The sequence below is a fragment of the Lolium rigidum genome, chromosome 1, assembly GCF_022539505.1.
Source record: "Lolium rigidum isolate FL_2022 chromosome 1, APGP_CSIRO_Lrig_0.1, whole genome shotgun sequence".
Classification (NCBI taxonomy): Eukaryota; Viridiplantae; Streptophyta; class Magnoliopsida; order Poales; family Poaceae; genus Lolium; species Lolium rigidum.
In genome coordinates, this window is record NC_061508.1 from 183,891,671 (window position 1) to 183,903,418 (window position 11,748).

Sequence of the window (11,748 nt, forward strand, 5' to 3'; positions counted from 1 at the left end):
CGCTCATGCAGCCGTGGCAGTACTTGCATGTGTATTTGCATTTATGTGTTATTGATTTCTTTATCGCCATGTAGTTTATTTTACCATAATGGGTTTATCTTGTGCATGTAGAACCCTCCTCGCACGTCGGCAACGACGACAGGTGCTTTCGTGCGATGGTCATGTGGTGGACATGCCCCCGCACCTCAAGAAGCACGAGGAGGGCAAGAAGAAGCGGGCAGAGATGCGAGGTGGATCGCATATCCAAGGCAGCATCCCCATCTCTCTTCACCCGCGTAAGGAGGTGAGCAAATTAATGGTTCCTTCATTCTTTGAATTCATGTTATATATTTGTTAACTCTCCAAGGGTGTGTCACTTCACTCAATTACATGTTCTCTTTTGCAGGAAGTCGTGACAGAGCGAAGCCTAACGTCTTTGCCGTGCTAAAGAAGATGAAGCAAAGGAAGACGCCCGATCCCGAGACGGGGTCCGTGTGGGTTAACCCGCAATCCGAGACCCGGTGCACGTCGTATGTCTCCAAGTTCAAGCAGAAGTACGGCGAGGAGGCCAATCCGGAGGCCGAGGACTTTGACTCCGAGGTCGCGGTGCTTGCGGGAGAAGGCTTGAAGCATGGCCGCCTATGGTTTGGTGACGGGTGCGTCGACCCGCCGAGGGATCCCTCTCTCCGCCGGATCCGTCGTGGTCGTAAGAGCGGCCAGCTCGAGGTAGAGCCCCGGCCACGGGCTTCGGATCTAGCCGTCGAGCGGTTACGGTATGTTCTTCCTCGGGTCTCTACATTTCCTTTACATGCTTTCCATTGAAATGTTAATGACATCGCGGCAACACAACGTAGGAGGAGATGGCAGCGAAGGAGCAGGCGGCCCAGGAGCACGCACGGAACATGGAGCGGCAGATTCTCGGAGTACCGCGCAGCTACAGGACACGGATGATGCAACAGGATGCAACAAGCAGCAGCAGATGATGCAGCAAGCAGCAGTACGTATGAGCCGGCCGATGAGCCGACGGCTCGTCTTCTCCACCGGGGAGTCTTCCTCCTCCACCTTACTCCATGTGGATGCCGCCACCGCCCACTCGGACCCCGGGGACACCTATCACCGTCAACAACATGAACATCATCCGGAGCATGAACCGCGGTGAGTCCTCTTGTGCCCAACCCGCTACTTGTACTTGTTCAAGTGTTCAATATGCAAATGCAAATGCAAATGTTCATTCCATCAACCTTATAGATAATTATTCACAAGGCAATGACAATGAGGCCGGCGGAAGCGGAGGAGGACAATAAGGTTGATGGCATGGTCTTGATGGATTTGTGGACATTACACTTGTTATGGATTGTACTTGTACTTGATGTGTGTTGATGTATTTGTGGACATTGCACTTGTACTTGATGTATTTGTGGACATTGCACTTGTTATGCATAAACTATGTGTGCTCGATGTATTTGTGGTGTTGTTCATGTGTTTGGTGATGCTATGGTGAATATATATGTTGTATATGTTATATATATGTGAAATGCAATTTTGAAATACAGGGATTAAAGAAAAACAGAAAAAAATGAAAAAACTAGGGCCTTTGCCGTGTGTATGCACACGGCAAAGACATTTGGTCACTTTGCCGTGTGCATACACACGGCAGAGGCGCCACGTGGCGCAAGCCCGTAGACTCCGGGAAGCCAGTGGGTGTGCCTGGAGATTTCTTTGCCGTGCATGCTGGCGCCTGGACGCACGGCAAAGAGGAGCAGCACGGCAACGACGGGGCGCACGGCAACGTCGGGGCGCACGGCAGCCTCCACGACGCACGGCAGAGATAGCGCGCACGGCAAAGGTCCGAGCGCACGGCAAAAAGAGCGCGCACGGCAAAGCGTGCGGCCGCACGGCAAAGGGGCGAGCGCACGGAAAAGCCCTTTGCCGGGCATGTTTGTCGGGCGCACGGCAACGCTTGTCTTTGCCGTCGGGGACAATGTCGTGCAGACGTTGCCGTGCGTCGACGCACGGCAAAGCCTTTGCCGTGCAAAATAGGCTCTTTGCCGTGCGATCGGTCGCACGGCAACGCCTGTTTCTCCCGTAGTGTATTCTCACATGACGACTAACGGGTACCTCGTGATTCCATGTCGATTCCAAACTGGATGAGATAATTATATACTCCGTAATTCGAATCACGACAGGTCCTGATCGCACTGTACCGCTCCTGTTTTTTTTAAAAAAAAAAAAAACCGGGAGTCCTGGGTGTCCTGATGCGTGCTGCAAAACTGCAATCGCTCTCTCCTTGTCGGAAACTCGAACGCGATTCCGGCCATGAATCCCGACACCGAGGTCGACTTCGACTTCTCCCGGTTCCTCGTGCGCTACAAGAGCGGGCGCGTGCGCCGCCTCATGGGCTCGTCCAGAGCGAGCGCCGCCACCGACCTCACCTGCAAGGACGTCCTCATCGACGTTGACGCCGGCCTCGCTGCGCGGCTCTACCTGCCCAAGGACGTCCCGACCTCCCAGAAGCTCCCCGTCCTCGTCTACTTCCACGGGGGCGCCTTCGCCGTCCACTCGTCATTCTCCGCCGCGCACCACCGCTTCCTCAACGCGCTCGTGGCCGCGGCGGGCGCCCTTGCCGTGTCCGTCAACTACCGCCTCGCGCCCCGTGAAAGATTGCTGCACTAGCCAATTAAATCAAAAGTCCGAACTGATGGAAAGAGACTAAGTAGTGTATTTATATTCAACACTCCCCTCACGTCTAGGCTATTTTAGTCCTTAGCGTGAATTCGGAGCGGGCCGCAGAATCTTTTTTTTCTTTTGTCTTTAAAACTGCGTGAGCAGGGTCTTGAACTTGAGATCCCTTGGCTCTGATACCATGAAAGATTGCTGCACTAGCCAATCCGAATTGATGGAAAGAGACTAGACAATGTATTTATATTCAACAACCCGCTCCCCGCCGCCTACGATGACGCGTGGGCCGCACTCCGGTGGACCCTCTCGAACTGTGGGCCCATCGGGCAGGAACCGTGGCTGGCCGGGCACCGCGACGCCGCGTGCGTCATCGTCGCGGGCGACAGCACCGGCGCCAACATCGCGCACAACGTCGCCATGAAGGCCGGCGGCGCGCGGGTCGAGGGGTTGGTGCTCCTGCACCCGTTCTTCCGCGGCAGGGATCTCCTGCCGTCGGAGGGCACAGACCCTAGGTTCGCGTGGAGGGTGGAGAGGACGTGGGGCTTCGTGTGCGCGGGGAGCTACGGGATTGACCACCCACATCATTCATCAACCCGCTGGCCATGCCGGCGAAGTAGTGGGCGGCGCTCGGCTGCTGCCGAGCCCTGGTCACCGTGGCGGGGCTCGACACGCTGCGGGACAAGGGCCAGAGGAACGTAGACACGCTGAGGGGAAGCACGTGGGGCGGCGAGGAGGTGGTGTTGTACGAGACTGACGGCGAGGGGCATGTCTACTTTCTCGAGAAATCCCGCCGGGGCGAGAAGGCGGACAAGGAGATGGACACCGTCGTCTCCTTCATGAAAGGAAGACCGATTGGCTCGTAGGATCCACCTGCTGACCATTATGAAATGGTAGCACGCCGGTGAGGTCAGATCGTCCATGAGGGATCTTTAAGCCGTGTTTTCCTAAGTATGCAGTCACGCCGGTGATCCGAAGTATTCTTGCTTTCCTTCTTTCTTTCTTCCCAAGAGTTATGAGTTAATACTTTTCTTCTCTTTTTTTGCGAATCATGAGCTATAATTAGCCCGTACTTTTAGGGCCTGTATAATTCAAATCTAGTTGGTTTTCAATTTGCGAACAATCACTTTTTTCGGTCAGTTACATGTCGCCACGTCATTTGTTTTCATTCTTGTCGCGCGCGTTGACAGAAATTTTTGCGAGCTGCATTGGGCTGGAGCGTCATTTGATTTTGATTCCATCTACATGGAGTGGACCCAAAAAGCCATTAACAAGACCAAATCTGAGAAGAAGGTACCTATTGGCCAGTTACATGGTTTTGGCCTTTTAACGTTTGTGCAGCCCACATGCTTCCAGCACGACCTCCCGGGAATTCCTATACACCGACGGGAGCTCCTCGCCACCGGGACCCTCCTCCCTAGCGCTCGCGCGCTCTCTATCGTACCATTCGCGCAAGGATCGGTCAGGTGGGCTCTCCACTAGGCGGCCCATTTTGATCAGGCAAGGATTCAGCGGTACTTCTCTACAGCTGGATCAAGCTAGCGACGAAGACAGGTTGGCAACTGTAACCGCGCGCGCGTATTTAAGTTGGTGTTTACCTTCTTCGGTTAGCGATGTGGGACTAAAAAAGTGAAGCTATGCTTGGAAACGTGGTGCTCTAGCTAGTGCGCGCGTACGTAACCCCGTTTCGGCAGGCCTATTTCCATGCATACGATGCTCCAGGCCACTTAATCCGCGCATGCATGCGATACTTCAGCCCCCTAATCCATGCATACGACGTACGTCCTGGCCGTCTAACGCATGCACACGACGTCCTGGCGTGTCCGGCTGCCTAATCTATATGTACCAAACTTTCCGGACGGCTATCAAGGTTGCTCCTAGATTTAGTGCGTACGAGCTCGTTATTTTTTGTCGTAAATATTTTTCACGTGGAAAGTTCTTTATTTGATCATGCGCGTACCTGTTAGCTGTAGCTAGCTAGGCTCATCTTAGCACAATGAAAAGGCGACTCGCACAGTACAAAAAAGAGTGGGACCAGCACACAAAAAATAAAGCTACAAGTCTTGATTAAATCTCGTTCAACACACGAATTCTCAGGAAAAAAAATTTATTGCGTGCCAGAAACACATCTCGTCTACGCGAAGTGCAAAAATATTTCGGCCAAAGGATACAACTCGTCTATTCGGGGAACAAAATATTATGTCCGGGAAATGCATCTCGTTTACTCGGAAAACAAGAATAGTGTATCAGAGGAACACATCTCGTCTAATTAGGGAACAACAATATTACCAGGAACAACCCCATAGGTTGAGGGGAACAAAAACATTTGTATTTAGAAATAGCTTTAAATCATATCAGAACAACCGCATAGACTTTGGGGAACAAACTATTTTGTAGTTAGGAACAACAACTTTGACAGAGGGGAACAACATTCTATACTGAGCGGAACAAGACACTAGACAGATGGGAACAACAACCTAGATGGAGGGGAACAACGAAATAGACGGAGGGAAACAACACAGTAGACAGATGGGAACACCAACCTAGACGACGGGGAACAACGAGGAACAAAATAGCGGAACAACTATCTACACGGCAGGGAACAACTATCTACACGACAGGGAACAACTATATACACCGCGGGGAACAACTATCTACACGGCAGGGAACAACTATCTACACGACAGGGAACAACTATATACACCGCGGGGAACAACTATCTACACGGCAGGGAACAACTATCTACACGCCAGGGAACAACTATCTACACAGCAGGGAACAACTACATCAGCAAAACTGGGAACAATTTGGACGATGAGGAACAACTATATTAAGAAAAAAGAACCATAAGAAATTATATTAAGAACGGAAAAATAAAAGAATGAAAAGAGAAGAAAAAGAAATAAAGAAGGAAAAGAAAGAAATCACCAAAGAAGAAAAAAAAAGGCAATGAAGCGTAAACAAAAAGGAAGGGGCGAACCTCACCTAATCTGTAGCGACCGAGGAATCCCAGGAAACTCACGTGGTAACGTCCGCTGAAGTATCGAGGAGTTGGCAACGATCGATCGTTTTGATCGAAGTTGAACTCCTTCGAACGACGAACAACCAAACTGGGCCGGCCCACTCATGCGCGCTCTTCAGCGAACCGGTACTCCCTTGCGCGCGCGCGCTAGGGAGCAGTTTCCCGCCACCGATCTGGTCGGTGGCTGTTCGGCACCGCACACCCTCCCACGATCCAGGTAATTTAGTGGGCCGCGGCCCATTACGTCAGGTGAGTTTCTTTTTCCTTTTTCTTCCTTCTTTTCTGTTTTTTCTTTTCTGTTTATATTTTCATTTTTTAAAATCTAACCGCTTTAAAAACAATTTTTTGAGAAAAAGTTTTTCATAAAATTTGAACAGTTTTCAGAAACCAAAACAGTTTTTAAATTTGAACATTTTTTCGATTTGAATATTTTTCAAAATTCGAAATTTGAATAATTTTTTAACTCGAACAATTTTGAAAATTGAACGTTTTTAAAATATGAACAAATTTCGAATGAACTCTTTTTCTATTTGAACAATTTTCATATTTGAACAACTTTCAAATTTGAACGGTTTTCGAATTTGAACGGTTTTCAGATTTGAACGGTTTTCAAATTTGAACATTTTTGAATTTAAACATTTTCTCAATTTGAACAATTTGTAAAAATAAAACATTTCGAATCTAAAAATATACAAACAAAACCGAAACCAGAAAAAAGAAAAAAGAAAAGAAAACAGAAAAAAGAAACCAGAAAAAAGAAAAAAGAAAAAAACGAAATGTTACAGGCCAAATAGCCACAAATGGGCCTGGCCCATACCCGACCAGGGAGTGTGCGGTGGCCGGTAGACACCGACCTGGTCGGTGTATAGGTTTTGCCACACCGACCAGCTCGGTTGTTACCGCGCGCCGCACAACCCCGCGCGCGGTATGGGCCAGCATGATCAGCCCAGTTCACGGTGTACTTCGTTTTCCGTTTCTTTTTCATTTTTTCTTTTCTTTTTCTTTTTTGTTTCTTTTCTTCTTCTTTTGTTTACTTTTATTTTTTCAGATTTGAAAATATTAAGTTTTATAAAAATGTTGAGATTTTGAAAAGTATTAATTTTCAAAAAAATGTTCATATTATTTAAAAAAATATTTTAAAAAATGTTCAAATATCAAAAAATGTTCAATCCCAAAAAATGTGCATAGTTCAAAAATAGTCAATCTCATTAAACGTTCAAATTTATAAAATGTTCAATCTAAAAAGTGTTCAACTTTAAAAATGTTCAATCCCAAAAAAAAATGTTCAAATTTAAATTTTTTCAAATATTTAAATTGTTCAAATTTTGAAATAAAAAATTTGAAAAATGTTCAAAATTTAAAACTGTTGAATTTAAAAAATTTAATATTCTGAAAAAATCTGGAAAAATAGTTTCATAAAAAATGTTAGATTTTAAAAAAGATAGTAATAGAAAAGAAACAAAAAAAAGAGAAAAGAATCATACCTGAGCTAATGGGCCGTGGCCTAGCCTACCCGACCTGGTCGCTGGGGTGTACGGCACCCCGCACGAGCTGACCAGGTCGACGTATAGCACTTCCCGGAATTCCTATATGCAGACCAGGTCGTCACCTACTTCGCGTCGCACACCCCCGCGCGCGATGTGGGTCGGCCCGGTTAGGGGATGTTTCCGTGTTTTTTCTCCTTTTCCTTTTCTTTTCTGTTTTTTGTTTTCTTTCATATTATTTTCAGTGTTTCTTTTTTTGTTCTCTTGTTTTATCTTTCTGTTTAAAAATAATTTGAATGAATTTGAAAAAAAAAATCAAGTTTGATAAAATTTGAATGAATTTTGAAATTTGAATAAGTTTTCCAAATTTGAACGAATTTTGAAATTTGAACAAATTTTAAATTTTGAACAATTTTCTAAATCTGAGCGAATTTCCAAATTTGAAAAAAAATCTTGAAAGAATTTCCAAATTTTGGACGAATTTTGAAATTTGAACAAGTTTTAAATTTGAATGGTTTTTTAAATTTGAACGAATTTCATAACTTGAACAAGTTTTTAGTTTTGAACAATTTTTGAATTACGAACAATTTTCAAATTTTGAACAATTTAAAATCGAACATTTTTAAAATCTGTAGACGGAAATTTTTGAACAAATTTTGAAAACATAAAAAATTTCGTAAAACTGTTAGTTTTTAGAAACAAAACTATAAACTGAAAAAGGAAAACTGAATAAGAAAACGAAAACGAAAAAAGGAAAAAGGAAAAAGAAAAAAAGATTTACCTGATGGGCCGCGGCCCAGTTAACAGCCGCCGGGTCGGAGGGGTGTGCGGCACCCCGTACCTGCCGACCCGGTTGGCATATAGCAGCTCCTCGACCTCCCCCCCCCTCCCCCCCTACCGCTTCCTCCCTAGGTTGAGAACTTCTTCCCCAAGAAAGAAACAAAAAAAAGATTTCCCACGATCGTAGAAATAGAAAAGACACATGAAAGAAACTCGAATGAGATTCAACTGAGGCGAACAAGAAACATGGAGGACGAAGAAGAACAAAAAAAGGAGAAGATCTCTAGGCTTTGGTACTGACCTGAATAGGAGATTGCAAGCAGCATGTATCCATGTCAGTTCATTCAGTTGCCCTGTCAAAAATTATCATGTCATGAGTTTTCAGTATCTCATATATACTAGGCTACCACAAAATTAGAAGAAAAGATAATCTAGCACACCATTTCCCATCTAAGTTGAAGGAACAAACATGTAAAAATATAAAAATGTATGGACCGCACTGAACCAGTTGAAAAATCACTTAGAACGCACGGATTAGATTTACGACCATGCTTTTTGCTAGTTTAGACTAGTCACAATGGGGACCATATAATAGTCATGCATATGATACTAGTGTGTGATACTATCTTCACAATGCATAGTATCATGTAGTAGTATCATAAGTTAATTATATTTAGTGATTTGTAGAATCTCAATGCAAAAGTGTGTACAAGATTAGTTTAACATTAATTTTTCTAGTTCTACGTGCCATGATACAGTATCTACCTATGATACTACTACCATCTCTTTCTTCATTTATTAATGTAACACATCAGCTTTTTGCATGCATGTGATGCATGATACTAGCTATAATATTCCCATTGTGGGTAGTCTTAGTGCAAGACCTGGAAAAAAGAGTAGGTAGGAGATGTTCTTAAATAAAGCGATATTACATAGTATTTACACACAACTGAAAGCACTGAAACACACATCTGTGCTACAGATAGCTAACAACTTGCAGTAGCTGATAAAGCATGCCCCCCAAACAACTATTGAAACAATAGACTACGGAACACCGAAGAAGATCTTCACATACCCTTGATTTCCATGTGGAACATGATCATAACAACATTCCCAACGTCTGTATCAAACTAGTCGACAAAATCCTCCCACCCAAACTTGAAGCGCAACCTACCATCAGTGATCGTATAGTATGATGCATCAAACCAGTTGTCGTACTCGCCAATTGCAAGTATGACCCATCCACTTTTGACAATGTTCAATACCTTCACTATTTTTAGGATGCGTTGTATGCAACAAAATAAATAACTAAGAACACTGACTAATAAATACACTTATTGACAGGCAAAAACAGCTAAAGAAGTATATTGAAAGATTGAGAAATTTGGAAAGGTAATTTATACCAGTCCATTTTGATTGATGCATGTCTCTGTTAGTTTGTGCACCAATACAACTCCCATTCCCATACCACTCTCACCAACACGAGGTTGGTCCATGCTCCCTCTTTGTGCTAGGTAAGTTGAAGACCATTTGTGTAAACAATATAAATCGGTTAAATTGCAAAAAAAGATAAATGATTATCTTAGTCACCTAACAACAAACACATAAACGAAGCAATAGTAAATAAAAATAAGAGAAAAAAATAAGATCATTTTGCATGAGGTTCAAAATCATAAATGTTTTGACCAGGAAAAAAAGATTAGTTACCCTGCACTCTATGCTTTTCAAAACTTATAGGACATTCTGGAATAATACCAAAGAATCCTTCAAAGTGGTCCAGGTCAATCCTAAGTTCCTAACCCTGTCACCAACATCCATATCAAAATCACTAAAGAATTTCGTGTATCCAGTTCCAAAAATACGAGTCTTGTTGTCTCGTTTCTTCAAGTTAAACTTGTACTCCTTTTTATCACGAGCAACGGTTCGTTCTGAGATGATTTGATTTGATATGGACTTGGCGCTAATAAGGCGGGGCAGGCAACAAAGAAAAGACATCAGGCGGTTCGAAGGGGGTCACGTTGAAGTGAAGCGCTTGGATGAACATGATGCTTCCGATAACAACCATCAAACGTGTAGAGAGACCTGCAACTAACTTCAATTTAATATAATACTAGTACTAGGTTGTTAATTTGATCAACATAATATTAATTTACAACATAAAAGTTATATCATTAGAAAGTAGGACATTTAGCTTTATAATATTATTTTTATTATGACCAAATTTACGATCTAGAAATATGTGGAAGGCCTATGAACCAAGACGAAGATAGTAGTATAGATTTGTGTACGACTGGGATTCAGTAACATTACTACAGCAGGTCACGGCGTGCCATGCCCCCTTCCATCCACCTTCCAAATTGAATCCAATGGCTCACACCAAGCAAATGCAAAAGGAGAGGCACACACAGACTTTCCCTCCGTACTTGCTGCCCAGTATTTGCCCAATCTGAATCAAAATTGAAGTTATAAACTCTAGCTTACACTATTTTCCCTGAGCAGCCCATTGTAAGAGCAAAACACACGCTCTGAATTAATCGCGGAAATACAACACGGGAGAGGCGCGCGAATCTCCAGCGGACGCGTGAAAAAGCCACGCGCTAAGTTTTTTTGCCGTGCGCGCTTTTGCACCATCCTACACGCTAAACCTGCTGTGTCAATAGCCGCGCGCAAATAAACTCCGCGTGCGCACCCAATCGCCAGGAAATTTCACCTGTGTGTCGCTTCGCGGCCCTCCACCTCGCTCCGCGTCGATCCCGCCGCGCTCCACGTCGCTCGTGCCGCCGCTCCGTTTCCACGCCAACGAGATGCCGCCCCGCCGCTGCTCGAGCTCCGGTCTTCCGCGGCGTCCGCGCGCGGCCGAACGACACTTTCTACGCCGAGATCCGCAGCGACGACGAGCGCATCGGGCTCAGGACGCACGAGGCGGCGCGCGCGTACGACGCGGTCGCCTGGCGTCTCGGCCACTCCCGTCGCTCGATGAACTTCGATGACGTCCGGACGCGGCAGCAGGCGGAAGCCCTCGCGCCACCGCCGCCGGCCGTCACGCGTGAGGGTTAGGGTTAGGGTTAGGGTTAAGGCAGCGAAGAAGGCGGACCGGGAGGAGAGGAGGGCGAAGGCGGCGGCGAGGAAGAAGGAAAGGGAGGAGAAGGCCACGAGGAAGGCGGAGGAGAAGAAAAATGGCGCCGACCTGTCGACGATCATCGTCAACTCCTCCTCCTTCAAGTGGACATCAACTCCAGGCTCCTCGGCCTTCGATTGGGATTCCGAGTAGTTTAGACTAGTTTAGTAATAAATTTGGTTGTAGTGTCCAAGTTTGTAATATATTTTTATATTTCTAGTTTATTTTTACGTTTTGTTTGATCTATTTCGTATGCAAATGTGTGAAAATATTATTTTCCGCTTTTAGCGCGTATGCAAATGAACCAACTCGGCGCTGTAATTTAGCGCGACGATTTAGCGCATCCATATTAGACTGCAGCTTAACAATCTAGACATATATGGAACAAAATGAAGCTAAGAAAAGAATAGTGCCTCTAAACTGATATTATACAAAGAACAATTTAGCAATATATCCGACTTAACACTGAAATTCTACATCACTTAACAGTGAGCATACTTAGCAGTGTGCGTGCCCTCTCCTTTTGCATTTGCTTGCTGTGAGCCATTTAATGCAATTTTAAAGGTGGATGGAAGGAGGCATGGCACGCCGTGCCATGCTGCAGTGATGTTACTGAATCACATGACGTTTGCAGAAAATAAAGCAAAACTTATTGCGGGCAGACAAACACTCCAACATGACCCTTGTTT

At 45.1% G+C, this 11,748-nt stretch overlaps 1 pseudogene; it reads left to right on the forward strand.

Moving 5' to 3' along the window:
* The first annotated feature begins 2,295 nt into the window (after window positions 1–2,295).
* LOC124653639 lies at window positions 2,296–3,521 on the forward strand (annotated as a pseudogene).
* The last annotated feature ends 8,227 nt before the right edge of the window (window positions 3,522–11,748 follow it).